The sequence below is a fragment of the Rhinatrema bivittatum genome, chromosome 1, assembly GCF_901001135.1.
Source record: "Rhinatrema bivittatum chromosome 1, aRhiBiv1.1, whole genome shotgun sequence".
Lineage (NCBI taxonomy): Eukaryota > Metazoa > Chordata > Amphibia > Gymnophiona > Rhinatrematidae > Rhinatrema > Rhinatrema bivittatum.
This window is the reverse complement of record NC_042615.1, coordinates 797,026,890-797,052,552: the sequence shown is the minus strand read 5'-3', so window position 1 is coordinate 797,052,552 and position 25,663 is coordinate 797,026,890. Positions and strand designations below refer to the sequence as shown.

The following is a 25,663-nucleotide window of genomic DNA, read 5'->3' as shown; positions in this document are numbered from 1 at the left end:
TTCAACCTAGAAAAGGGCCAACCTTGCCTCCTCGCTCTCTTGGATCTCTCATCAGCGTTTGATACCGTAAACCACTCATGCCTCCTGCAACGCCTAATAGACATCGGCATTACAGGAGTAGCTTTTAACTGGTTCAAATCGTTTTTGGAGAACAGATCATACAAGGTCAAGATAAATAACAAAGAGTCTCATACCATCGAATCCAAGAGGGGGGTACCACAAGGATCATCCCTCTCCCCGACTCTTTTCAACATTTATCTGCTCCCACTCTGTCAACTTCTCACCAACCTTAAGCTAAGACATTACCTATACGCGGATGATATTCAAATCCTCATCCCTATAGAAGATTCCCTACACAAAGGTTTATTATACTGGAATAAATGTCTATCAGCTATCAACAATCTACTCGCCAGCATCAACCTGGTTCTAAACAAAAACAAAACTGAAATCCTCATTATAGCACCGGAAAACTATACCCCCTCCTCACATTATAACACTAATCAACATCCGGACACTGCAGGGCTCTCCACCACGCAACAAGTTAGAGACCTGGGAGTCATCATAGACAGCAGACTCAATTTCAACAAATTCGTCAACAACACAACAAAAGAATGTTTCTTTAAACTTCAAACATTAAAGAAACTTAAACCACTCCTCCTATACAGAGACTTCCGCATGGTTCTACAAGCCATCATTCTCACTAAGCTGGATTACTGTAATTCTCTCCTCCTAGGCCTACCAGCATGCACCATCAAACCACTTCAGATGGTCCTGAACGCCTCTGCAAGAATTCTATCAAATGCCAAAAAAAGAGATCATATCACCCCAATCCTCCACCATCTCCACTGGCTTCCGATTAAATTCAGGATCCAGTTCAAGTCTTTAATGATGATACATAAGGCCTTACACAACATCGCACCTCTCAACCTAACATTTCAAATTCAACTACACACATCCGTGAAACCAACCAGAAGCGCCTATCAGAACAGACTAATCACTCAACCGGCGAAATCCGTTCTGAGGAAACGTGCATTATCCACAGCAGGCCCTTCACTTTGGAACTCGCTACCTCCAGACCTTCGTCTTGAACCATGCCACCCTACATTTAAAAAGAAACTTAAGACTTGGCTGTTCAAACAAGCTTTCCCCTAGAGCTAAGAACACGTTGAAAAAAAAATGTAACCTACTTCGATTAATCTGTACAATGTTAAAACTTGTTTACTTAATTTTCAATGTTCAATTGTAAAAACTCCTGTTTTATTCTTATTCTGTTCTATGTAAACCGCTAAATGTAGCGACAGTTATTGTTCCTTGTGAACCGGGGTGATATGTATATTATACAGGAACCTCCGGTATATAAATCATTTAAATAAATAAATAAATATAAAAAACCCAGCACTGACATCAGCCCGCCAGTATTCTGTCTCCAGCAGATGGTGAACGTGCATCTCCCTACTAGGGATTGCTTAGAAAAAAAAGAGAAAAGAAGAAGGAAATTATTTGCCCTGCTCCTGTGGTGATACCTTATAGTCCCTCCCTCAGTCAAGTTTTCCTGAGGTGATATCTGCGGATAGCTCCCTCAGTAGAATGCCTTTGACTGGTAGCTGGCTTTCTGGCGTGGACTTTGCTGTAGAGAGAGAGAGACAGCAGAGGCTAGCAGGTGCAGGAAACTGGGCTCGGCAGTGAAGGCCTTTGCCCTCTCCCTCTGTACCTGGAAACTGACTTCATACTTGGCCAGGACGGGCTCAGCTCAGGTAAAGAGTAAATAAATAAAAGGGGGAGATAATTTTAGGGATTCCATTCCCCTTCTGGTTTCCGAGCCTCGGTGCACCAATCTGATGTCCGTTCCCAGCTCCAGGGGAGCTTGGGGATTCATGGCAGCTTGGTGGGTTGATCTGCCTTTTGACTAAGTCCCGCTCTCGGGCTTTGCTCAGACACTGTATGGTAGGCTGCGGTGGCATTCGCATGCATTTCTATGCGCAGGTCTGTCGTGAAACCGTGTCTGATGGTTCGTGATTGTGCACTCAGGGGGACACATATCTTGGACCATGTACTGAGTGCCTAAATTTTGGGCATCTGTAGTGTGCAATTATTGGTCAGAGCTTGTTCTTGGGCGCCCTGTCTAGGCTCACTTGTGTGGGTGCGCATTTGGGCGCACAATTGTCAGACCCCTTTGGGAGCATGCTGCTAGTGAGCATGGCGCCGGTAGCAAAGAAGTCTAAGCACCTTACCCTTTGTCCTGCTTGCCATTTTCAAGCATCTCAGCCTAGCATCCCTTTTAACTTGGAGTCTCAGAGAGAGTTGTCTCCGGCTGATTTTTCTGAGTCCGGCCCTTCCCAGCATGATGCGGGAATGGGACCTGTCAGAAGTTTCGCCTGATTTTGGAGCCCCCCCTAACTGGTTCGTCAGCAGGGGAAGGCAACTCAGTGGGCGCAGGACCAATGCCCCCTGGCTTTGGTATGGATCCTTCTGCCCTTCTTGGGTGGGGTATTTTCAAGGGCTGCAGTCTTTTTTTTTTTTTTTTCAGACATAGTCGGCGGAGCCGGCCAAACCTAATAGTTCAGGATCACAGACTGTGGATCCTGCATGCCTGGTGCTGCAGGTAAGTGTCTGAGTGCATCTATACCTGCCGCAGGTCACGCTGATAGGGACCCAGATGCCACGGATGATGAAGGTGATCCTTACTCTCAGAAGGATGGGGAAATTCCTCCAGGGTTGGAGCCGTATAGAACATTATATTTCTTTCATAGAAATAAGTTGCTGGCTCTAATCTCCCACACACTGAAGATGCTGGGGTGCCGGTTGCTGATTCCATGTCTCAGCCAAAGAAGAATCCCATTTTAGCTTCTTTGCATAAAGCATTATGGATAAGAACATGCCATACTGGGTCAGACCAAGGGTCCATCAAGCCCAGCATCCTGTTTCCAACAGTGGCCAATCTAGGCCATAAGAACCTGGCAAGTACTCAAAAACTAAGTCTATTCCATGTTACCGTTGCTAGTAATAGCAGTGGCTATTCAAGAAATGATTGTTCTTGAATAGGGTGACCCGGAAGCTAATTTTAAAAGGAGGACAAGCCTTGGAAGCACTGTACCCCCTGGATCTGGCTGGCAAGAGAGCAATTGTGCCTTCTGAAAGTGGATGCACTGGTGTGTGCCGTCGCCAAGCAGACGAGTATCCCTGTAGAAGGGGGAGTGGCATTGAAGGATGTACAGGATAGTTGAATTGAAGCTATCCTTAAGCAAGTCTTGATACGGTGGCAATAAATTTGTAGATATCCTTTTGCTGCTCCCTGATGGCTTGCTCTTGCGTGCCTTTCTCGCAGGAAGTCAGTGAGTCTGTTTTAAGTCGCGGGCTATGACCTGATCTGCACTTCTGCCTGAAGGGGTGGCTTTGGTAATATTGGCCAGTTGTCAGCTATGGCTGAGGAATTGGTTGCCAATACAATTTCAAAGTTTGATTTTATGAAATTACCTTTTAAAGTATCACTCATATTTGGAAGTGAGTTGGAAAACAAAATGGCCAATAAGTAGGGTGAGTCCCAGGTTCCTCGTTTACCAGAGAATAAAAAAAAAGGTGCCATGCTCGTTCTGTGGAAGAGGTCGTTCTTGGGGTTTCAAACATTGTTGACCCTACAGAGGAGTGGTGTCTCAGAGGGCTCAACCTTTGGTAGGTCTCAGGCCTTCCTCCCAGGCAGTCCAGATGGGGTGAAAGCTCGATCGGCAATGTCCCCTCAGTGATAGTGTGCCTTCCCACCCCCGGGAACAGGAGATAAGGGGTTGTCTACCTCTCCTTTTTATCGGAGGTGGATTGAGATCATGTCAGACCAGTGGGTTATGGAGGTGTTAAGAGACTGCTATGCTCTGGAGTTTTCTCATGTTCCTCAAGACGTTTTCATGGTGTCTCCCTGCAGCTCTCCGTAGAAGAGACAGGCAGTGGAGTGAACGTTTCAAGGCTCTTCACCCTGCGGGCTGTGATCACAGTGCCCTTGTCACAAGAAAACACGGGCCTATATTGCATTCATTCCGTTGTACCCAAGAAGGGGGGTTTCTTTCGCCCCATTCTGGATCTAAAGGGAGTCAACCATCAGGAGATTTGCCGCCTCCTGATTTTGCTGACCACAGTCCATCTCCTCGGTCTGTGGGGAGTTGGGACCAAAGGAGACACTGCAGATGTGTTTCCTCCTCTGATTGGTGTGCGGATTGAGTCCTCAGGGGACACTGGCTCGCAGGACGTAAACTTTGGGCCTCTGGTGCCTGGAATGTCACCGACTTACTTTTTCTGGGTGGAAATCTTCCAGGGATGGCAGACATTTTACAGGGCTGGTCTCCTGAAATGACAGTTCCTACTAAAGTAGGTCCAGGTGCTCCAAGTGCTCCTCCGCCTGTCTCCACTGTCAAGCACTGTAGCTCAGTGCAGTCTGATAGAGCTCGAATGCAGGTGGATCAGGATGATACTGATGATGACATGGGGCTATCCTGGTGAGGAAGGGGGATATTCCCCTAGATTTTGAGCCATATAGAACTCTTTTACGTTTTTCAGAGAGAGGAGTTGCTGGGTCTGATATCTCAGACCCTGAAGACCCTTGGAGTGGCTGGGCCTGACTCCTTGGGGATGCAGGTGAAGGATCCTAATTGGTCACCCTGTGCAATGCTTCTTGTTTCTTCCTCTCTTGGGTACAATCCAGAAGTTGATTGATCTGGAATGGAATGCTCCAGAAGCGTCCTTTAAAGGAGGACATGTCTTAGTGGGTTTATACTTCTTGAATCTGCAAGCCAGAGAGAGTTGCATGTCTTGGTGTGTTCGTCACAAAACGTAACACCATCCTGGTAGAGGGAGGTGTGGCTCTGAAGGATGCTCAGAATAGGAGGTTTGAGGCTATCCTGAAGCAAGCCTTTGAGTTAGTGACAATGAACTTGGAAATTGCTTCTTATTGCACCTTAGCAGCTTTGTCAAGAGTCTTATAGTATTGCATCTGATCTTGGGCCTATGGTAGAACTGGGGGTCACCTTGGCTGATACGGGCTGTGACTTAGTATGCACAGCCGCCAGAGGAGCTGCTTCAGTTATTGCAGTCAGGCGACAGATGGGGCTGCACAACTGGTCCGCAGATACCATTTCAAAGTCCAATTTGACTAAGCTGTCTTTCAAAGACTCACTTTGGTTTGGCAGTGAATTGGGAAAAAATGGCAAGTGAATGGGGAGAGACGCATTTGCTGGAGAATAACAAACCAGTTTCCCGGTCTTCTCAGGCAAGTGGCAGCTCTCAAGACTACTGGCGTTTTCAACCTTATAGGGGAGGTTCTTTGCAGAGATCCCATCCCTTCTACAGATCTCAGTCCTTTCCCCTCGAGGTCCTCAAAAGGGTACAGGCTCCGGAGGCGGAGCCCCTTGGTCTTCCCAGTGAAGTTTGCGGGTTCACATGGTGGTGCGGGAGATAGGTGGTTGTCTACCCTGGTTTTATCATAGGTGGTTCAATTCAGATCAGTGGGTTCTCGAAAGTGGTTCAGAACAGCTATATTCTAGAATTTCTTCACATTCTGCTGGATGCCTTCATGGTCTCTTCATGCAATTCCCCTCAGAAGATGGTAGAGGTATAGTGACATTACAATGGCAATTGATTCTGAAAGTGGTGATACCTGTTCCTGAATTGCAGCAAAATACAGGCCGATTTTCCATTCATTTTGTCGTGCCCAAGAAGGAAAGGTCGTTTTGGCCCATACTTGATCATAAGGGCATCAACCAACATCTACAATTCACGCATTTCAGGATGGAAATGGTGCGCTCTGTCTTAATGGTGGTTCAACCAGCGGAGTACCTTACATAGAAACATAGAAATGACAGCAGAAGAAGACCAAACGGCCCATCCAGTCTGCACAGCAAGCTTCACACATTTTTTTTCTCATACTTATCTGTTTCTCTTAGCTCTTTGGTTCTATTTCCCTTCCACCCCCACCATTAATGTAGAGAGCAGTGAAGTGAAATATCAAGCTTGATTAGTTAGGGGTAGTAGGGGTAGTAACCGCCACAATAAGCAAGCTACACCCATGCTTATTTGTTTTACCCAGACTATGTTATTCAGCCCTTATTGGTTGTTTTTCTTCTCCCCTGCTGTTGAAGCAGGGAGCTATGCTGGATATGCGTGAAGTATCAGTTTTTCTTCTCCCCTGCCGTTGAAGCAGAGAGCTATGCTGGATATGCGTGAAGTATCAGTTTTTCTTCTCCCCTGCCGTTGAAGCAGAGAGCTATGCTGGATATGCATTGAAAGTGAAGTATCAGGCTTATTTGGTTTGGGGTAGTAACCGCCGTAACAAACCAGCTACTCCCCGCTTTGTGAGTGCAAATCCTTTTTTCCACATTTCCTCTTGCTGTTGAAGCTTAGAGCGATGTTGGAGTCACAGTAACCATGTGTATGTTTATTGAATAAGGGTATTATCTCCAGGCAGTAGTCGTCATTCTGGCGAGCCACCCACTCTTTATTGACGGCCTCTTGACTTTATGGATCCACAGTGTTTATCCCACGCCCCTTTGAAGTCCTTCACAGTTCTGGTCTTCACCACTTCCTTCAGAAGGGCATTCCAGGCATCCACCACCCTCTCCGTGAAGAAATACTTCCTGACATTGGTTCTGAATCTTCCTCCCTGGAGCTTCAAATCGTGACCCCTGGTTCTGCTGATTTTTTTCCTACGGAAAAGGTTTGTCGTTGTCTTTGGATCATTAAAACCTTTCAAGTATCTGAAAGTCTGTATCATATCACCTCTGCTCCTCCTTTCCTCCAGGGTGTACATATTTAGATTCTTCAATCTCTCCTCATAAGTCATTTGATGAAGACCTTCCACCTTTTTGGTCTCCCTTCTCTGGACCGCCTCCGTCTTGTCTCTGTCTCTTCGGAGATACGGTCTCCAGAACTGAACACAATACTCCAGGTGAGGTCTCACCAAGGACCTGTACAAGGGGATAACCACTTCCCTTTTCTTACTTGATATTCCTCTCTCTATGCAGCCCAGCATTCTTCTGGCTTTAGCTATCGCCTTGTCACATTGTTTCGCCGACTTCAGATCATTAGACACCATCACCCCAAGGTCTCTCTCCTGCTCTGTGCACATCAGCCTTTCTCCCCCCATTGAATACAGTTCATTCGGATTTCCACTCCCCATATGCATGACTCTGCACTTCTTGGCATTGAATGTCAGCTGCCATATCTTCGACCACTCTTCCATCTTCCTTAAATCCTGTCTCATTCTCTCTTACATCTTACTCTCTTACATTCTTACATCTCTGGATCTAATTGAGGAGTATGTGCATATTCCCATCCGGCAGGAACATTTGCAATCCTAGATTGTCATCAACAGTTTCAGGTCTTGTCTTTTGGACAAAGGTCCAGGATCTTTTCCGAGGTCATGGCAGCCCTTTGTAAAGAGGGTATTCTAGGTCACCCCTATCTAGACAACTGGTTGATTCGAGCCAAGACATTGGAAGAGAGTCTTCATGTATCCTGCAGGGTGGTTTCCTTTCTACAGGAACTAGGCTGGGTGGTGAAATTGGCCAAGAGCAATTTACAGCCATCTCAGACCCTGGAGTATCTCGGGATTCAATTCATTACAAGGCAGGGCAGAGGGTTTCTGCTAGAGTCTCGTATCCACTCGTTGATGCTGCAAGTCCGATTCCTGTGGAATTCTGTTTGTCCGACCGTGTGGTCTTATCTAAGGGTCCTGGGGTTGATGGCTGTCTCATTAGAAGTGGTTTCCTGGGCGAGGACACATATGAGCCCTCTTCAGCATGCCTTGCTCTCCCACTGGAGTCCACAGTCGCAGAACTATGCAGTGAGGCTACTTCTTCTGTTTGAGTTGAAACCCCAGTTGGACTGGTGGTTACATGCGGATCACCTCAGGAAGGGAATTTCCCTGATGACACCGGATTGGTTGGTACTCACGATAAATGCGAGCCACCAGGGCTGGGATGCTCACTGTCAGGTGCTGGAATTCAGTGGTATGGCAGTGGAACATTCTCGAACTGAAGGCACAAGTGGTTCAGTAGGCATGCCTGCGATTTGCTGAGCAGCTAGAGCTTCAGGTGGTCCGGATAATGTCCGACAATGTGACATCAGTGGCTTACATCAATCAGGGTGGAACCAAAAGTCAACAGGTGTTGGAAGAGATAGATGTGCTCATGGTATGGGCGGAGCAGAATCTTCTAATCATATTGCCGGATAGGACAATATCAGAGACTATTTCCTCAGCAGGAGAAGCTTGGACCCAGGAGAAATGAGATCTGGCAGACAAGACCTTTCAGCTCCTGGTGGACCGCTGGTACTTATCGGATCTAGACTTGTTGGCAAAATTCAACAACATGAAAGTTCCCCGATTCTTCAGTCTCAGGCAGGCCTCAAAAGCGATGGGCTTAGATGCTCTTGTTCAGGATTGGCAACATGGTGCACTGCTGTATGCATTCCCACCTTAGTCTTTGATAGACTTGCAATCTTCTGTACTAGCTTCCCTAACAAACACCATCCTTTTTGTGGCTCTGGATTAGGCTTGAAGGTCATTATATGCCGATATCCAGACTCTTTTGGTAGGCAGTCCCTTCCAGCTACTGGCTCAGATGGATCTGTTACGACAGGGGCCCATTCTACACGAAGATCTGAGTTGCTTCTCTCTTAAGGTTTGGCCACTGAAAGGGCTCGGGCTCGGCTATTGAAGCACGGATATTCACCTTCTGTAATTTCCACTCTTCTTCAGGCCTGGAAATTTTCTACTTCTCTAGCTTATGTTAGAGTTTGGAGGGTCTTTTGTGGCCTGGTGCTCTGAGCGAGGTCCTCAACCACTCAAGGTGAATATTCCTTTGATTTTGGAATTTTTACAGGATGCCTTGCTTAAGGGTTTGGCCCTTAATACTTTGAAGGTTCAAGTTACAGCACCGGCTTGATACAGGAGAAGAGTCTCTTCACATCTGGACGTGTTCCAGTTCTTGAGGGGAGTTAAACATCTTTGTCCCTTGTTGTGGCTTCTGTTGCCTTTGTGGGAGCTTAACTTGGTCCTCGAGTTCTTGGCAGGTCTTCCTTTTTGACTGCAGCGTACTCTTTCCTTGTGACTGCTGACTTTGAAGACAGTTTTTCTGGTAGCAATCTGTTCGGCCTGTCAGATCTCTGAGATGCAGGCTCTTTCCCTCTGTGAGCCTTTTCTCTGTGTGACTCCGCATGCTGTTCAGCTTTGGACTGTGCTTTCTTTTTTGCTCAAAGTGGTTTCAGACTTTCATTTGAATTAGTCCTTTTCTCTGTCTGCCTGGGACAGAGATGAACCTGAGTATTACCTTTTGGTTCCTTGGATGTCACGTGTCATTTACTGTGCTGTTTGGAAGTGACCAAGATTGTTCAGAAGTCTCATGTCCTGTTTGTGCTCTATGGTGGAGGTAAGCAGGGAGCTCCAGTGACATGGGCAACAATTGCCTGCTGGATTAAGAAGATCATTATGGCAGCCTCTGTGGCTGCTGAAGTTACCTTACCGAAGCAGATTGGCCTTGGTCAAAATGATTCTGATTCTTAAATTGCTTTATGTTCTGCAAATGGTGGCATTGCTGAGAAAAGACTTAAAGGTAATCCAAAGTGTTGTGTTTGTGGCATTGTGGACCCTTAGTCGCAGTGGAGATGACTCTTCCCAAGCGGAGGGGCCCTGTGGGGAACCACTACGATAGGCTGAACTCAGACACAGTATGAATAGAGGCTTTATTGTACTGCTGTAGGTAGATGGTGAAAGCAGGAAGGTAAGGCACGGATCCACAAAGTGCCAGTATGTTCAACAGGCTCAGATGATATTCTCACCCAGATGTTCACGATAGGCAGGAGCCCGCAGTGCGGGTAGCGCCGCAGCTGGTGGGTGGAGCTGGAGCACAGGATCGTAGAGGTACTCACAGGAATGAAGGCATCTTCCTGATGATGGAATGGTGGGACCGAAGGTCCATGGTGCAGGATATAATGGCTGGTAGGCCCTCGAGGAGCGAGTACCTGATGGTCCGATATCCTGAAAAGTAGAAGAGAAAGACCTCCGAGGAGGTCTTAGTTAGTGAGGACCCCAAAGGGTAGTTGGAAGAGAGAGACCCCCAAGGAGCGGGTGTCTAGAGCTTCTAGAGGAGCGAGGTCCTTAGACTGAAAGCATCGTCTAAGCGTGCAGCTTAGCGTGGTCAGAGTATTTAAACCGAAGTTCTTGCTAACTCAAGGTGGTAGCGGAAGCGGAGGCTTGATATACCCAGAGGTACTGACGTCATGCGGGCTGTCTGGCACGTGCTGGCCGTTTAAATGGGACCGGCCGTGTCGTCATCGTGCGCCCATCCCCGGCCGATGACGTCGCCCCTCAGGCGCCCTGGTGTCCGAGGAAGGGGCCGAACGCAAGTGTGCATCGCCCCTTCCCTCCCCTGGCATCACACACCTGTGCCGACCGCCCATTAAGGAGGACGGGGAGGCGGGACGTCCTCGCTGTCATTACGGGCTGTCTCGCACTTTGGCGCGACGCCCTGCTACGTTCTGCTGTAAAAGTGTAAGGTCTTTGTCGAATAGTTTGAGGACACTTAAGAATGAGCCATAGATTTCTTAGACCTTTCTAGGACGGATTCAACTAACATAGGGGGTCATTTATCAAAATGCTATAAGGCGTTTTCGCATGCATTAAGGGCTTATCGCATGCGAAAAGCACCGTTAATGCATGCGATAAGCCCTTAATGCATGCGAAAACGCCTTTAACGCATGTGATAGCACCATAACGTATGGTGCGATGCAAATCCGAAAAAGAGGAGGAGTTAGGGGAGAGAGAGAGAGACAGACAAGCCATAATGCCCTAACCCTAGATAGGTATTTATATCTCTATGGGAGGCCCACTTAGTAACTCGAGGTGAGGTTTAGGTATTAGTGTAGGGGTTAGGGGTTAGGGGCCACTGACATTCAAAGTGAGACGTAGGAACAGAACAGTGCTCTCTTGTGAAGATTTGATGAATCTCGGAGTGAGGAAACTCCCTCAAAGATGATATTTGTGCAATGTTCTCTCAACCTAGCTTGATGGATGCTCTACCTGGGTAAGCTAGGTTGAGAGAACATTGCACAAATCTCATCTTTGGGTGAGTTTCCTCACTCCGAGTGTCATCAAATCTTCACAAGAGATAACTTAGCTCTTCGCATAGGCAGTAGCGCAAATTGCGATAAACTGCCTATTACCATAAAACACACCCCTTTTTCTATCGCAGGTGATATTTAGTGCAGGCCATAGATTGATGTGGTAGCTGGACTTTGCTGAAACCAGGAGATTCTTGAACATGGTACTTAGTGCCTGTCTTCTTGCCTATAGGAAGCACAATGAATGGTGTTTCCCCATATATAGGACCCTGTGCATAAAACACAATCAAGAGTATAAAATCTATGCTCATAGGCTGTGCGCAGAAAATCAACAAAAATCCTGAGTACAGAACCCTGGCACCATAAATTCCAGGTTCAACCCAATACACCAACACTACATAGGAACTGTCACAAGTAACTAAACATCATTAAGGTATTTAAGGACTAGCACTAGCACCAGAAACTTACTCTGCTTCTGCCCAGGAGTGAAATTTCACGTGTTAAGAAAATATGAGCTAATCCTACCCACCTCTTTGAATCAGGGAGTAATAGCTAATTCCTTGATTAACATGAAATTTTTATAGAGGATCTTTAAGCTGTGCGTAAATTTTTACTCAGGTTTGTGTACAACTAGGTTGATGCATTATTGGCACGCGAAAAACGGACGCTCATGATTGAGCTTTCCTAATGTGTGCCCATCCACCTCTCCCGGGTGATGAGCTGTGGTGTTAAAAAGGAGGCGCTAGGGGAAATTGTGCATCCCTAGTGCCTCCTTGGCATTAGGAGCCCAGGAGGAAGTGGCTGTGCATGGCGGAGGAAAATGGACGCTCAATTTTATGAGAAGTATTTTCTGCTTTTCTGTTCAGGGTTTGGGGCTCCTCAAGTCTTAACGCCAGCTCCGGGGCTGGCGTTAATTTTCAAGGGTTTAAATGTGCGCATCAGGCACATAGTTATTTTTTACATCGGGAGTACTGGCTAATAGCCTCATCAACATGGCATTTAAATGTGATGCGTGCTATTAGCTATGCGCTGGTTTGGACGCGTGTTTTGGATTCGCTGATCTTATTGCATCAGGGGTTATGGACATGTGTCAACCTGAGCACACGATATTGCATCGGCCTGAAAATTCCTTAATACATCGGGAGTAAAATTGTACACATCCTAAAGCACCTTATTACCTCTGGGCCTGAGTTTGTGAAGTGAGTTTTCGAAAGCAAATTTGAATAATATAACTAGATCGCGGATAGGCAACTCTGGTCCTCAAGTGCTGAAAACGGATTTGATTTTCAGGATATCCACAATGAATAGGCCTGAGATATATTTGCATACACTGCCTATAATGTATGCAGATATATCCATTGCCTATTCATTGTGGATATCCTAAAAGCAGACATGTCTACAGTACTCAAGGATTGGAGTTATCTACCCCTGCATTAGTCACAGCCTTAATAAATGCAAGTTTACTAAATGTATTCATTTTTTGTCACTTTTTTGAGAACTTGCACATCTGTATTTGAAGTATTGAAATTGGCTAGATCGCAACAGAGCACCACAGGAACTATACAAGTTTTCCTCTACCTTAATCCATCTCGCTTTTTATCTACAGAAACACCTATCAGAGATGGTATATGTTCTCCTCCTGGTCATTTCATTTCAAAGAGTTAATATATTGCTGTGCTGTGCACCAAGTAAAATCATGGTGCAGCACTCTGCAATATCGTGCTTTTGCCATTTTGTAAACAATCCTCCATGCATCTAGTCTGTGTATAAACCATTTAAAAGTACTTATTGTGCAGTACTATCCATGTTCCTCCTCATAAGTTCCCTCTAAGCTGAGCACGTGAGCGATTGCTCATATGTTTCAGAGCATCGCCCACAGGATTTACATGATCGTTCATATACATTTTTCTTTGTGCTGTATACAGAAATGCTATGCTAATATTGGTGCTCAAAATTGGTCGTTTAAAAAAAATTGTTGCTCACACACAAAACAATGTGCACATGCCTAGTCACTTCTTGGAGGGAGCATTGCACCTCATATCAGAGTTATGCTTTTCTCTGAAATCAGGACTCCTTTATAGTGGGGTCCATATGTTACCCCTTTTCTGATGCTTTCTCAACAGGATGGTATTGTTGCTGCATAGACAATGCCTCATCTCTAGCAATATGCAGTGTTTATTATTATTATTTTTTTTACCCTCCTCACTGCTGCTATTTTCTGCCTACTTTTGTGTTGCAGAGGGTCAATGAATAGCATCCTGACAGTGTATGAAAGTGGGATGTGCTGTATTATGGAATTGTTCAGAGCACATTGCTAGTAGTTTTATCATGTTTGTTCTTTTGCATCTGAGACGTATATAGTGCTGTGTGTGGTTATTTTAAAGTCAAAGCAATTCAGTACGGTTCCATGCTTTGCCTTCTCTGCCCGTTACTGGTAGGAATCAAAGATTTCTTCAAAATGTTAAAACCATTAGCTTTAAGAAAAAGAAGGGATCTGAAAAATCTCTCCCCATGTGTGTTGTGTTCTTTTAAATGGGTTAACAGTTTTTGGTTTATCTGAAAGGATGCTTGTTTCCTCCCTGCAGTCTAGTCTTGTTATTGATGGTTGGATGGTTATTGGGTAATTAGCAGGCTGTTGCCAAAATGTAAAGAGACTGGCAAAGAAATTGTTACTTATGACTGCTTTATAATCCAACCTCAGGGCTCCTGTATCCCCTTTATAGGGATGTGCAGACCAAAAGTTTAAGTCCATAAGTCGAAAGGGGGTCCCATTTGCGGTCAATATGGACATATGGAGAATTCCATAAGTTGAGTCTATGTCCATATGTGCAAATAAAAATTTAAACCCCTCACCCCGCCTTAATCCCGCCCCCCCCCCCCCCCCCCAAGACTTACCAAAACTCCCTGGTGGTCCAGCGGGGTCAGGACGCCATTCCTGAACTCCTTTGCAAGGAGCACGTGACGTCGGCGTCACGTCGGAGTGAAGCGGCGTCACGTGATTCCCCTCGGGTTCGCTCCCGGAACCCTCGTTGGGCCCAAAAGGCACTTTTGGCCAGCTTGGGGGGGTCAGGAGGCCCCTCCAAGCTGGCCAAAAGTTCCTTTTGGGCCCAACGAGGGGTCCGGGAGCGAACCCGAGGGGAATCACGTGACGTCGGCGTCACGTGATTAAACCTAAACAAAAACTTTGTATATAACCTATGTACATATTAATTGTTCCTCGAACCCCTGTACATATCTTTTCCCTATGTTCTTCCATTTTCACCCTTCCCCCTCCCCCCTCCCTCCTCCCTTTGTCTCGTATATCCCTACCCTTCCCTCCCTACTTATTTATCTAGTTAATTGCCATGTTACTGCATTTATGTTACAAACCGTTCCTTGTAAAGGCTTTGCCTATATATTATTTGTTATAAGTTATCTGTAAACCGGCACGATGTGCAAACGGTTGTCGGTATATAAAATCAAATAAATAAATAAATAAAATAAAATCGCGATTTCCAACGTATTCAACATAGCTATGTTGAATAAGTTGGAAATCCGATCGTTTACGCCTCATCATTTTTTTAAGTTAAAAAAAAAAAAAGTTGCGTTTTCCATTTAAGTTCAAAACGAATGCACACCCCTACCCCTTTATATTATTGTCAGCTGTTCTGAGGAGTTTGCATTTTGCTGACTTCTATTTTTTGGGTTTTCATTTGCCCTTAAGAATGCTTGATATTCAGACTTGTTCATGTTTTTAGTTCTAAGATGTCTCTTGTCACTAATGTTGCAAACTCAGATTCAGAAATGACCTCTTTCAGGTGGGTTTTTTTTTTTTGGGCCATATTTGTTACAAAGATGTTAGTATGCCAAGGAATTACACCTTTTTGTGCTGTATCTTCCTCCTGGGTCTTATGACTTCTTTACCATATGGCATCCTATAGAGGACTCTAGCCTTTGTTTTGCACCATAGGATTGGGTTGTTTTCTGTGGATTTGCATCACAGGCTGGATACATGACAAGGCTATGACAGTGACATACTCTTTAGCTATATTTCTAGGGAAACTCAAAACAGAACACAATAGTGCCCTTATGTAAGCCTATGACTTCTTTTCCCCCAAGTTTCTCTCTTCTTTCCCATAATTTGACCAGTTTCACAACTTCTTGTGGCTGAAAGGAGAAACTCCAGTGTTCCCAGAGGCCGTGTCTGATACAGCACTTGAACTAGACAGTGGACACCGCCTTTGAGTGTGGCTTAGCAACCTTTCTTCTCTGCTATCTTGAGTTTTGTTTTCACAAGCTGGATTGGCCTATGGAACTGGATGCACATTTATTAATAGTAGCTATATTGGTCATTTTTCCTAATTTTTTTAATATATTTTCATAAAATGCAGTGTGGAGGCAGTAATAGAATTAAAAAGTCAGTTATAGAATTTCTTTACAGTTTTCTTGTACCGAGACAAACCAGTCTCTTGTGCAGAAGCTTTGTAATGAGCAAGATGCAAAAAGCAGCAGGCCTTTTACTGGCGTGCAGGTGGGTGGGGGTAGCAGACAGAATAAGGTGATAAGTGAGGTCAGATCCGATAAGATTGAACTATGGAAATGTCAAAGGTTGGAAAATCACTGCCTGGCCTGGTCAACCTTACACCAATGAGCATCTCCAGCCAAGTAGCAAGAAGAACTGGGCAGACAGCACAAAACCACAACTTTTGCAACAGACTGAAAGTGAAACACCTGGGCACATGTGACCTTTCAGAACCAGGTGATAAACTGATGAACATAGGATAACCTTGCGGCCTCTTGAAAAACCTGACGTCATGAGTGAAGTGACCGCAGAGCCTATCTGGCCGAGAACAGCATGTTAGATGGAAAAGGTCGCTCTGATAGAAAAAGATACCACAAGCACCAGAAAGGAGAGAGACTTTCTCTTTGCAGCCTCTTGAGCTGTTAGCCTTCCTGAAGCAGAGAACGGCGTGTTCAGGAGAGAAAGAGGGGGAGACTCTGCCAAGTATCGGCATCCACGCTGGGAGACGTTTGACTAGCCATTGGAGATTTTCCAGACTGGAGAGAAATTCATGGTCCAATTTGGGTGAGAGAAAATCATGCTGGAGGTTTTAATTCTTTTGGGTTTTTCTTTTTGTTCCCTTATACACACAGAGCTGGGTTCTCATTATTATGCTAAGGAAACATATATAGTTTTCTAAGTTAAGCTTGGCATATAATTCTTATGGTGTCTCGGTGAGTTGTGACTTTATAAATATTTTTCTAGGGATATCATTGTGTTCTTCACCTTTCCTAATAAGAAACCTGATCACACACAAAAGAAATAACAGGTATATCATTCTACCATGATCAACCTGGAGCTAGCACGGAGCTGGAAACGGTCGGACTGCAGAGTTTAAAATACTAAAGGCATATGCTTATAGTACAGGGATCCAAATCTGAGCATGGAGCCATGTTCTGAAATGATTTTAGGATCATTCATATTGCTATAAAGGATAATGTGTGGAATACTTCACATCAGTTAACTCTGTTAAATGTATAACGCTTTGGCGTAAGTTCCTGTTTACTGTACACCGACGTGATATCTTTGAGTGGCGGTATATAAAAATTTATAAATAAATAAAATAAATAAATCAGGAGCCCTTTCTTATGGGAAGCCGGCGCCTCCTTATTTGGTCAATTGATTGGTGTGTTCTGTAGTTTGGGATGAGAGCTGGAGAGTTATAGGCAAACTGAAAGAGGTCTCATTCTATGTAGTTTACCTAGAGTTGGAAAGAGTGGGGCTACAACATTTCGATACACATTCAGGAACCAAATAGAGATGCATAGTACTCTGATTTGCTAAACCTAATCATTTAAGAAAAGTTTTTCATTCTTCTTCTGTCAAATAGGATATAAGTATAACTGAGTTCCTCTTGAATATAAATTATTTATTTAACCAATTTCTATTCCAAGATCTGGAAATCTTGAAAAGTTTATGAACAGTGATCAGTCACGTGATTTACTTCTCATTTGCAGTCGATTGGCTAAATTATTTAGACAAGCCTCTTCACATTTGATCTTGATGAGCAAATTCAGACTTTGAGATAGCCATTGAATACTAAGAAAACGTAACAGTCGTTATTTTTATGAAATGATTTTTCAACAGGCCATTTTGTTATCTTCAGGTATGCAGAGTCTTTTGGAAAGGGTCTTTATGACGACGATAATGCTTGATGCCCATGTAATCCTCTGCTATTCACTGTGTCTGTGGTTTAGGAAATTAATTTTCTACTGTATGCTTCCACACCAGGCCATATTTGTATACTTTTATTGTCAATGCATAATCCAGAGTAATTTGTTTCATTTGGATTTCATATAAATGTTGAACATTGTGTGCATGTTATGGAAAATATTAAGTCTGTACATTGAAATCAGCTTTATTAAATTGCATCAAAGGAGTTCTCTAATACACTATTTGGAATTTGCCATGTTATAGCTTGTTAAACTCTCTTTGATATAGGAGCCAGACAAGGAGCGTTTGGAGGAAGTAAGTAACATGGGATAAGGCCTCTCGGTGCTGAATTGTGGAAACTTGCATGTTCTTCACATAACACATTCTAACCTTGGATAAGACCTGAATGGCAAGTTTTGATTGGACTTGCAAACTCTCACTGAACAGCTTTTTCCTCATTGCAGTTTTGTGAAACCTTCGGTATAATTAACAGTTTTTCACATTGGCTGCTTCTTTTAATACTAACTAGGACAGCACTAAATCACAGTTCAATTGCTGCTACAGTACTCTGGATCTTCATTTCAGATTGCTTTTTAATTATTTCTGATTAAAAATGGCCAACCGAAATCTCTTTCCTGTGCCAGATTACAAAACAATGGGGAACATAGCTCCTACTTGCCTGCCAGCGTTTGAATCTGCCGTGGTGCATGTCCCTTGCAGAGGATTCAGATGTTTTATGAGTGGCATGAATGACTCGTGCTGTTATTTCACTGTCTTTATTCCTTTAGGATTAAAGTTTTTTGCCTTCAATCAGCCGTTTCTCCACTAGCGCCTTCGCACCGCCCTGGCTGACCCCTGGCTTTCTGCCTTGTAGTCAGTTGCCTTTTATTTGCGGGTTCCTCCTGATGCAGCCCCACCGGGGAAACATGGCTGTATCGGGGGATTGTATCGATGTGGATATCTTTTACAATAAATTAATTCAGCCAGCATTTTTAAGTTTTCAGTAGTGTGTTTTGACGGTTTAAAGATTGAACAGGATTTTATTCTATTTCACACATCTTTGCTAGTTTCATGTGTGAATCTTTTGCTCTACCTTTTATCCATTGTTCCAGCTGAAAGGGGAACTAGTCTTGGGATCTTGGCTCCAGTGAGTTTTCATTCACAACCACCTGGTTGTATTTTACTCCTATTTTTCCCACTGTTCGTGGTCTGGTCATTGCAGCAACGGTCCTGAGGCCAGGAGCCCAGTCTTATGTGCTCCACAGCATCCTCCACCCCAGCTTGACCCAAGGTTTGGAAGACCCACTTTGGGAATCGAACCCGGAACCTTCCACATGGAAGTGAGCCAGCAGGCCAGCCCACACCAACCCCATTCTGTTAGTGTTGGAGGAAAAAGGAGGAACTGATGTGATTGACAGTCAGCGAAGGCTTGCAAAGTTGTAACCAAACACGTTTGCTTTCATGAAAATCCGTTTTCATGTAAAATTCTGAATTGTTATTAACAGCTTCTAATCTCATGTAGGCTTTGAGAACGTGATCTGTGATGCATATGAACAAAATAATGAGTGCTAAAATAACTCGTGTTTTGATAAGTGCAAATCTTTTATTTTCTGTTCTATTAAAAATTAAATTGCTATTTTTTCCACAGATATTTCTCATTTTTTTTATATTAATGGAAAAAGTTGTGCTGCATTTTAAATAATTCATTGCTAATGAAAAATAGCTTTGTTTATTTTGTTGCATATGTTGCTATACTTGTGCACTATTTATCTGAAGCAAAACAGGCCTTGATGATGTTTAATGAGAGGTAACATTTAAAATAAACTCATTTCCCAATTCTTGTGTCCCGTAATAGAAAGAAATATAAATTAGCATTTTGTTGACTCCTGTGCGTGATCTTTGAAGATATTCTGCTTTTGTAAAACACATTGCCTGGCTGGAACTAAAGCTTCCATGATGCAGGAAAAATACTATGTTTGTCTGAGCACTTTGACATCCATTTCTTACTTTTTGTTACATGTATTTGGTCTTGGTATGTCTTTACTGTTAATCTGACAGTTTTTGTTTTTTTTTTTAATAATTTTCATCTATATAATTCTGGATTAAGTTCTTTCTTGCTCTGTCATGGCCGTATTTTTGCTTGGAACTTTACAAGAGGGTTTGGAAAAAGCTCTGTTCTCACCATACGCAACTTGACCGCTGTGTGGGGAAAAAGCCTGAGCCCACCCCAGAAACACCCAACAAAGTGAGCTGCAGGCTGGGAAGGGTGGCAAACATATCGTGGAAGCTGGTGACTGACAGTAAATGGCAAGGGAATGTTGAATGTAAACCGAGGTGATGTTACCTACGTACCCCGGTATATAAAAATCTGTAAATAAATAAATAATAAATAAGGGAAGAGGCGATTGTAAGACGGGACCGCGAAAAAAAAAAAAGGGGCAGGCGATAGCGTGCAGCCGGCCACATGGCAGTGGTGCGTGTTTGCCCACCGCAGTTGCGGCCATTCCGCACACTATCGCCCCCATAGCACCACTGAAAAAAGTGGTGTTATTTCCAGTGCTGGTGATAAAGTCTAAAACATTATCGCCCGCAGTGGTACCAGCAGAAAGTTTTTTAACCCCGCCCCTTTCCCTAATTTAAATATTACCATCGTGATGCGGTAGTTTTCGCGTGCGTTAGGGCGTTATCGTGAATGACCCCCATTGTTTGGGGCAAGAGAGAAGTATGCCCTTTGCTTAAAACAGAAGAGTGACTAGAGCTTGCATTAAGGAAAGTCTGCTAGGGCAGCAGGAAAGGGCATCGAGCAGTGCAGAAGTCACTAAGGTGGTCAGGAGGTCCCAGGAAAGTAAGCAGTGTGGAAGGAAATTTGGGATAATAAAGGGAAAAAGGAGTTCTAGGAAGGAAACGATTGGGGATTCAAGTTTCAAATTATATTTGTAGCACTGGTGAGTTCAGTAATGAAAAAGGAGGTGAGGGGGGACAGAAAAACCACGACCTAGCAGAGGCATGGGGAAAATCTAGCTTTGAATTGGACGATTAATCCGCGACTGCATTCGAGAGTGAGTCCAGAGACAGGCAAGAGCCATGGGGAGGGAGCACTGAAAAGTCATTCGCAGGAGGCGGTATATAACAGATTTTAAATAGTCACTTATTAACTCCAGTTGTGCATGGCGCAGGGGTGTCCTTTTAGGGCTGTATGTTACTAGAAAAAATAAAATATGTGGAAATGTAAATATGTAAACATTTTCAGTCTTCCTCAGAGATATGGATGAATTAGGCAAGAGTAAGAATGAAAAGGAAAGAAACACACATTTGGAAATCACTTCATAATTGGATCCTGTCCTTTCATGTTTTAATATCTTAAGGGAGAAAAAAGTGAATTTGTAGCCTGCTTTAATGAAATATTCTGATATAGTAATAGGAACTAAAAAAAACCCCAAAAAACCCACGGGGACTGGGCTTGGCTTAATGAGGAAAAGTTCTGGAAAAAAAATTGCTATGACACCTTATTTGAAACAGCATCCCAGGCTATTAGATTTTAAGAGAGGGTTTTACATTTGACTTTTAGTTTCCATAGGAGGATCCTGCAGTTTCCATCAGGAGCCTTGGTAATGAAGGCACCATGTTAGTCTATAAATAAAGGAGTTGGGAAGAATTGCAGGTTCGGAGAGTTGTAACTTCGATCTGGTACCTAAGGAAAATAGTTAAATTTAGGATACAGTGTAACGTATTCCACCCATTTGGGCAAGGAGTGAATGCATTCTTTAACCCTGCTATTTGCCTTTTCCTTCATCACTTGACCAGGCAATTAGCATGATCAGTGAAAGTTGAGATTGAATCAGTATTTGGATTTCTTCTCTTTTACCCTGTCTGTCTAGCCTGTCAGGTTTCAAATTTGAATGACATTATTTTTTTGATGTGTGTACTGGTGTGCTATGTCCTGCATAAAGTTTGAGAAGTTTAGTGTGCTTATTAGTTGGGTCTGGCATGAACATCAGTTAATGATAGTGAATGGGTTTTGTTGACAACTTCATATTCATTGGGTCTATATATTCTTTAGCTTGTCAGAAATTGCTGGATAACTTTCGGCTTACTATTCATGATTTTGGAATCCAGTTAATTCAGGAAAGAAAACAAGGAATCCAGTGCAAAAAATGTTTAGTCAATTATTGAATGACAGAATAATGCTGAAAAACTGTTAAAGGCTTTCTACAGGAGGTATGGAACAGATGAGTTAAATTGAGGATCTACAACAGGGGTCGGCAGCCTATGGTACACATGCTACAAGTGGCACGCCAAAGCATTTTTATCAGCACGCAGCAGTAGAGTTGTTGCATCTCAGGCATAACTGTGGTGATGCAATATAATGTGTCTGTGGTATTCCCAATCCCTGCAGGCTGAAGAAACAATTGTAGCAGCATGAAAGACATTGGGGACCCTCAGCATTAAAAAACATTGGTGGCAGTAAGACAGCTTCTCCCCTGCACCCCCTCCCAATACCTTAACTCACCCACTATCCTAAAACAGCATGAGGATGATGGGGACTTGCAGCTGTCCAGGAGCATCCTCCCTCTTCCCCTGCCAGGGTCTGATTGGTGCTTAGAACCTCGTGGTTCAGAGTGTGACACTGTGACACTGGGACCCTGTGGGGAGGCGGGAGGATGCACCTGAGGAGCTGCAAGTCTCTATTGTCTTGCTGCTGCCAATAAAAGAAAAGCCTTGGATAGGGGTGTGTGAAACCGTGGTGAGGTAGTTAATGAATGGGGTGGAAGAGGAGTGAACAGGCTGGGGATGCAGAGGAGAGTTGAGTGGACAGGGGATCACAATTGGAAAGGGAGGAGGAAGATGAACAGACCAGGGTTCACCATGGGGAGTAGGGAGGAGAAGAGGTGAACGACTGGGGATTGCCAAGGGGTAGGATGGGAAGGGGTGAACAGACTGAGGACTGCTATGGGGGGAGGAGTGGAGAAGGAGGTGTGAATAGATCCGGGATCTCCATGGGAGGAGGAGGAGGGACAAAAGGATCAGTGATCGCTATGGGGTGTGGGAGGAGGGGTGAACAGTCTGGGGATTGCTATGGGGAGGAAAGAAAGGAGTCGGTGGACTGGGGATCACCATTTTGGGGGGAGGAAAGGAGTGAATGGACTAGGGTTCACTGTGGGGAGGAGAATGGAATGAACAGACCGGGGATTGCCATGGGAGGGAAGAGGAGGGGTGAATGGATTGGGGATCGCTGAGGGGGGGGAAGGAGGAAGGAGTGAACAGATCAGAGATCGCCATGGGTGTAGGGGAAGAAAAGGAGTAAACAGACTGGGGGATCATGCTGAGGAAGAAGGGAACAGACCAGGGATCACTATGGAGGGAGGGGGGGGAGGGAAGCCGTGAAAGGACTAGTGATCACTGGGGAGGGAGAGAAGGAGTGAATGAACTGTAGATTACTTTGGGAGGGAGTGAATGAACAGGGCATTGCCATGAGAGGGCCCAAAATTCCACTTCACCCCATATGTGACCAATGCTCAGGCTGTTCTCCTGAACTTCCAGTGCCTGCCATTATGTCCATTTGTATGATTGCATGTGGGTGAGAGAGAGCATGTGTGTGATTGCATATGGGAGAGAGAAAGTGTTTGTGCGTGATTGCATGTGGGAAAGAGAGAGAAAGTGTTTGTGCGTGATTGCACGTGGGAAAGAGAGAGAAAGTGTTTGTGCGTGATTGCACGTGGGAAAGAGAGAGAAAGTGTGCGTGATTGCACGTGGGAAAGAGAGAGAAGGTGTTTGTGCGTGATTGCACGTGGGAAAGAGAGAGAAGGTGTTTGTGCGTGATTGCACGTGGGAAAGAGAGAGAAGGTGTTTGTGCGTGATTGCACGTGGGAAAGAGAAAGTGTGCGTGATTGCACGTGGGAAGAGCAAGAAAGTGTGCGTGATTGCACGTTGGAAAGAGCGAAAGTGTGTTATTGCATGTGGGAAAGAGAGAGAGCGAGAGCATGTGTGACTGCACGTGGGAGAGAGAGAGAGCGAGAGCAAGTGTGATTGCACGTGGGGGAGAGAGAGAGCGAGAGCATGTGTGACTGCATGTGGGAGAGAGAGAGAGCAAGAGCATGTGTGGTTGCATGTGGGAGAGAGAGAGCGTGTGTGGTTGCATGTGGGAGAGAGAGAGCGTGTGTGGTTGCATGTGGGAGAGAGTATATATATGTGTGATTGCATTTAGGAGAGCTAGAGAGTCTGTGTGATTGCTTGTGAGAGAGTGAGATTGAGCATACGTGATTGCCTGTGGGGGAAAGAGCATGTGTGACTGAATTTGGGAGGGAGAGGAAATTTGTGATTGCATGTTGAAGAGAGTGAGAGCATATGCTAATGCATATGGGAGAGGGCGAGTATGTGTGATTGTATTGGAGAGAGCGAGAGTACGTGTTATTGCATGTTTGAGATTGAATTTGGGAGAAATAGAGCATGTGGGAGAGAGAACTTGTGTGATTGCATTTGGGGGAGAGATAGAAGGTGAGTGTGATTGCATGTGGGAGTGTTGGAGTATGTGTGAGTGCATGTGGAAGAGAAGGGAGTATGTGTGATTGCATGAGGGAGAGAAAGTGAACAAGTGTGTGATTGCATGTGGGAGAGCGAGAGTGTGTGTGATTGCATGTGGGAGAGAGTTAGATCGAGCATGTATGATTGCTGGAGAGAGAGCTTGTGTGATTGCATTTAGGGGCGAGAGAAGGAATATGTGTGATTGCATGTAGGAGTGAGAGAAGGAAGGGAGTATGTGAATGCATGTGGGAGAGAGAGAGGGGAGAGTGTGTGATTGCATGTGGGAGAGAGAGCGAGTGTGTGTGTGATTGTATGTGTGTGTTGGAGTGTGTGCATGTCTGAAAGAGAGGAGAAAGTTTGTGGCAACTTCTCCCACCCCAACTAATTAATGACAATGTCAGAGTGACCGGAAATGAAAAGTTTCCAGTTACGGGGAACAGGTTTTTTTTTTCGTTTTTTTTTTTTTTTATCATTATACGCTTTATTCATTGGGTATTATTTGATGTGCCTGCTGTTTTTAATTATTTTATTAGTGTTTGGAAAATAAAAAAAAATTAGTGTACACATTTCTAATTATTGGATGTTATTCTTTCCGTCAAATATTTATTTTTTTATTGGTATGGTTTTACTATTCTGATTTATATTTCTTAATTGTGTTTGATTTTTTTATGAGGCATGGTGATATTTCCATCGTTGCACTGCATTCAAAGTTTCCAGTTCAGTTTTTGTCTGCTTGTTTCCATTTATACTTTTTTATGGTTGTATTTGGTGAGGTTTTGCATGTGTGACTGAAGTGAGGTATTCTGCTAGCCAGTGTGAAGTTTGTGTAAGGATCTATAACAGCCTGGCCTATTATGTTTTCCTAAGAGTGGATGTATTGGCAAGGAGGGGGGTAGAGAATGAGAGATTTTTCTCTGTTCTTTTTTTTTTTTTATAAAACTCTTAATATTTTAACTAAAAATGTCAATTAAAATGAATATTCAAGAATTGTGTGAAATGACTTTGGGGAACAGGGTGCTGAGTGGTTTGTGCCATCGAGGACCAGAGTTACCTAGCCCCGCTTTAAATCTTGGCACACTACTTTAAAAAAATTGCCTGTCCCTGATCTACAAGAAACATGAGAAAAGTCAAGAGCAGTAGAGATGAATGAAAAAGAAATGTAAATGTGCTAGCTGTTCATTTAACAGCTGCTTTACTATTGGACATGGTAGGCAGTGTTTAACATAGCAGGAAGCTGATTCAGATTTTGTCGTGGAAGGGAAAAAGGAAAAGATGTAAAATTGCTTCATTGGTTATAGTGGGAATGGTGCAGCCTCAGCAGTGCTCGGTACTGGACGTAGATCAGCCTGAGACAGGTCTGAGAACCCAGGGAAACAAGTCTTGTGTGTGGGTGAATAACCCTATCTGAGATGATCCTTAAGCAGAGCAGAGGTTTTAATGGGAGTTTCTACACTGGCTCTATACCTTGCCTGCCCTGAGTATCTTTTATTTTATCTTGGCAAATATCTTTTTGATCACCCTAAATAGGTGCCAGATATACTTGGTTAGAACAGTTGCTATTTGTCAAAACTCAGATTTCTGGAGATTGACACCTTGATGTACTGCTTTTTTATATTTCAGTATAAACAGTACATTGTGGTGTTATGTTGCTGAGGTTCATTGTGTGGTTTTTCTGTCCTTCAGTAGGTAATTGTCTATATAAGAAAACACACATCCTATTTTATTTTCACTGCACTGTAAAAAGACAAGGGGGAAATGTGATTTAGTCTGCCAAGTAAGCAGAGGTGACCTGAAAGTCTCAGCCACATATAGGCTTCTTGGCTGTTTTTCATACTGACTTTTATTATCGGT

At 44.1% G+C, this 25,663-nt stretch overlaps 1 protein-coding gene across 1 annotated transcript in view; it reads left to right on the top strand.

Moving 5' to 3' along the window:
* The window catches only part of PIK3C3 (phosphatidylinositol 3-kinase catalytic subunit type 3), a 498,179-nt gene that overhangs the window by 61,276 nt on the left and 411,240 nt on the right, over positions 1–25,663 (top strand).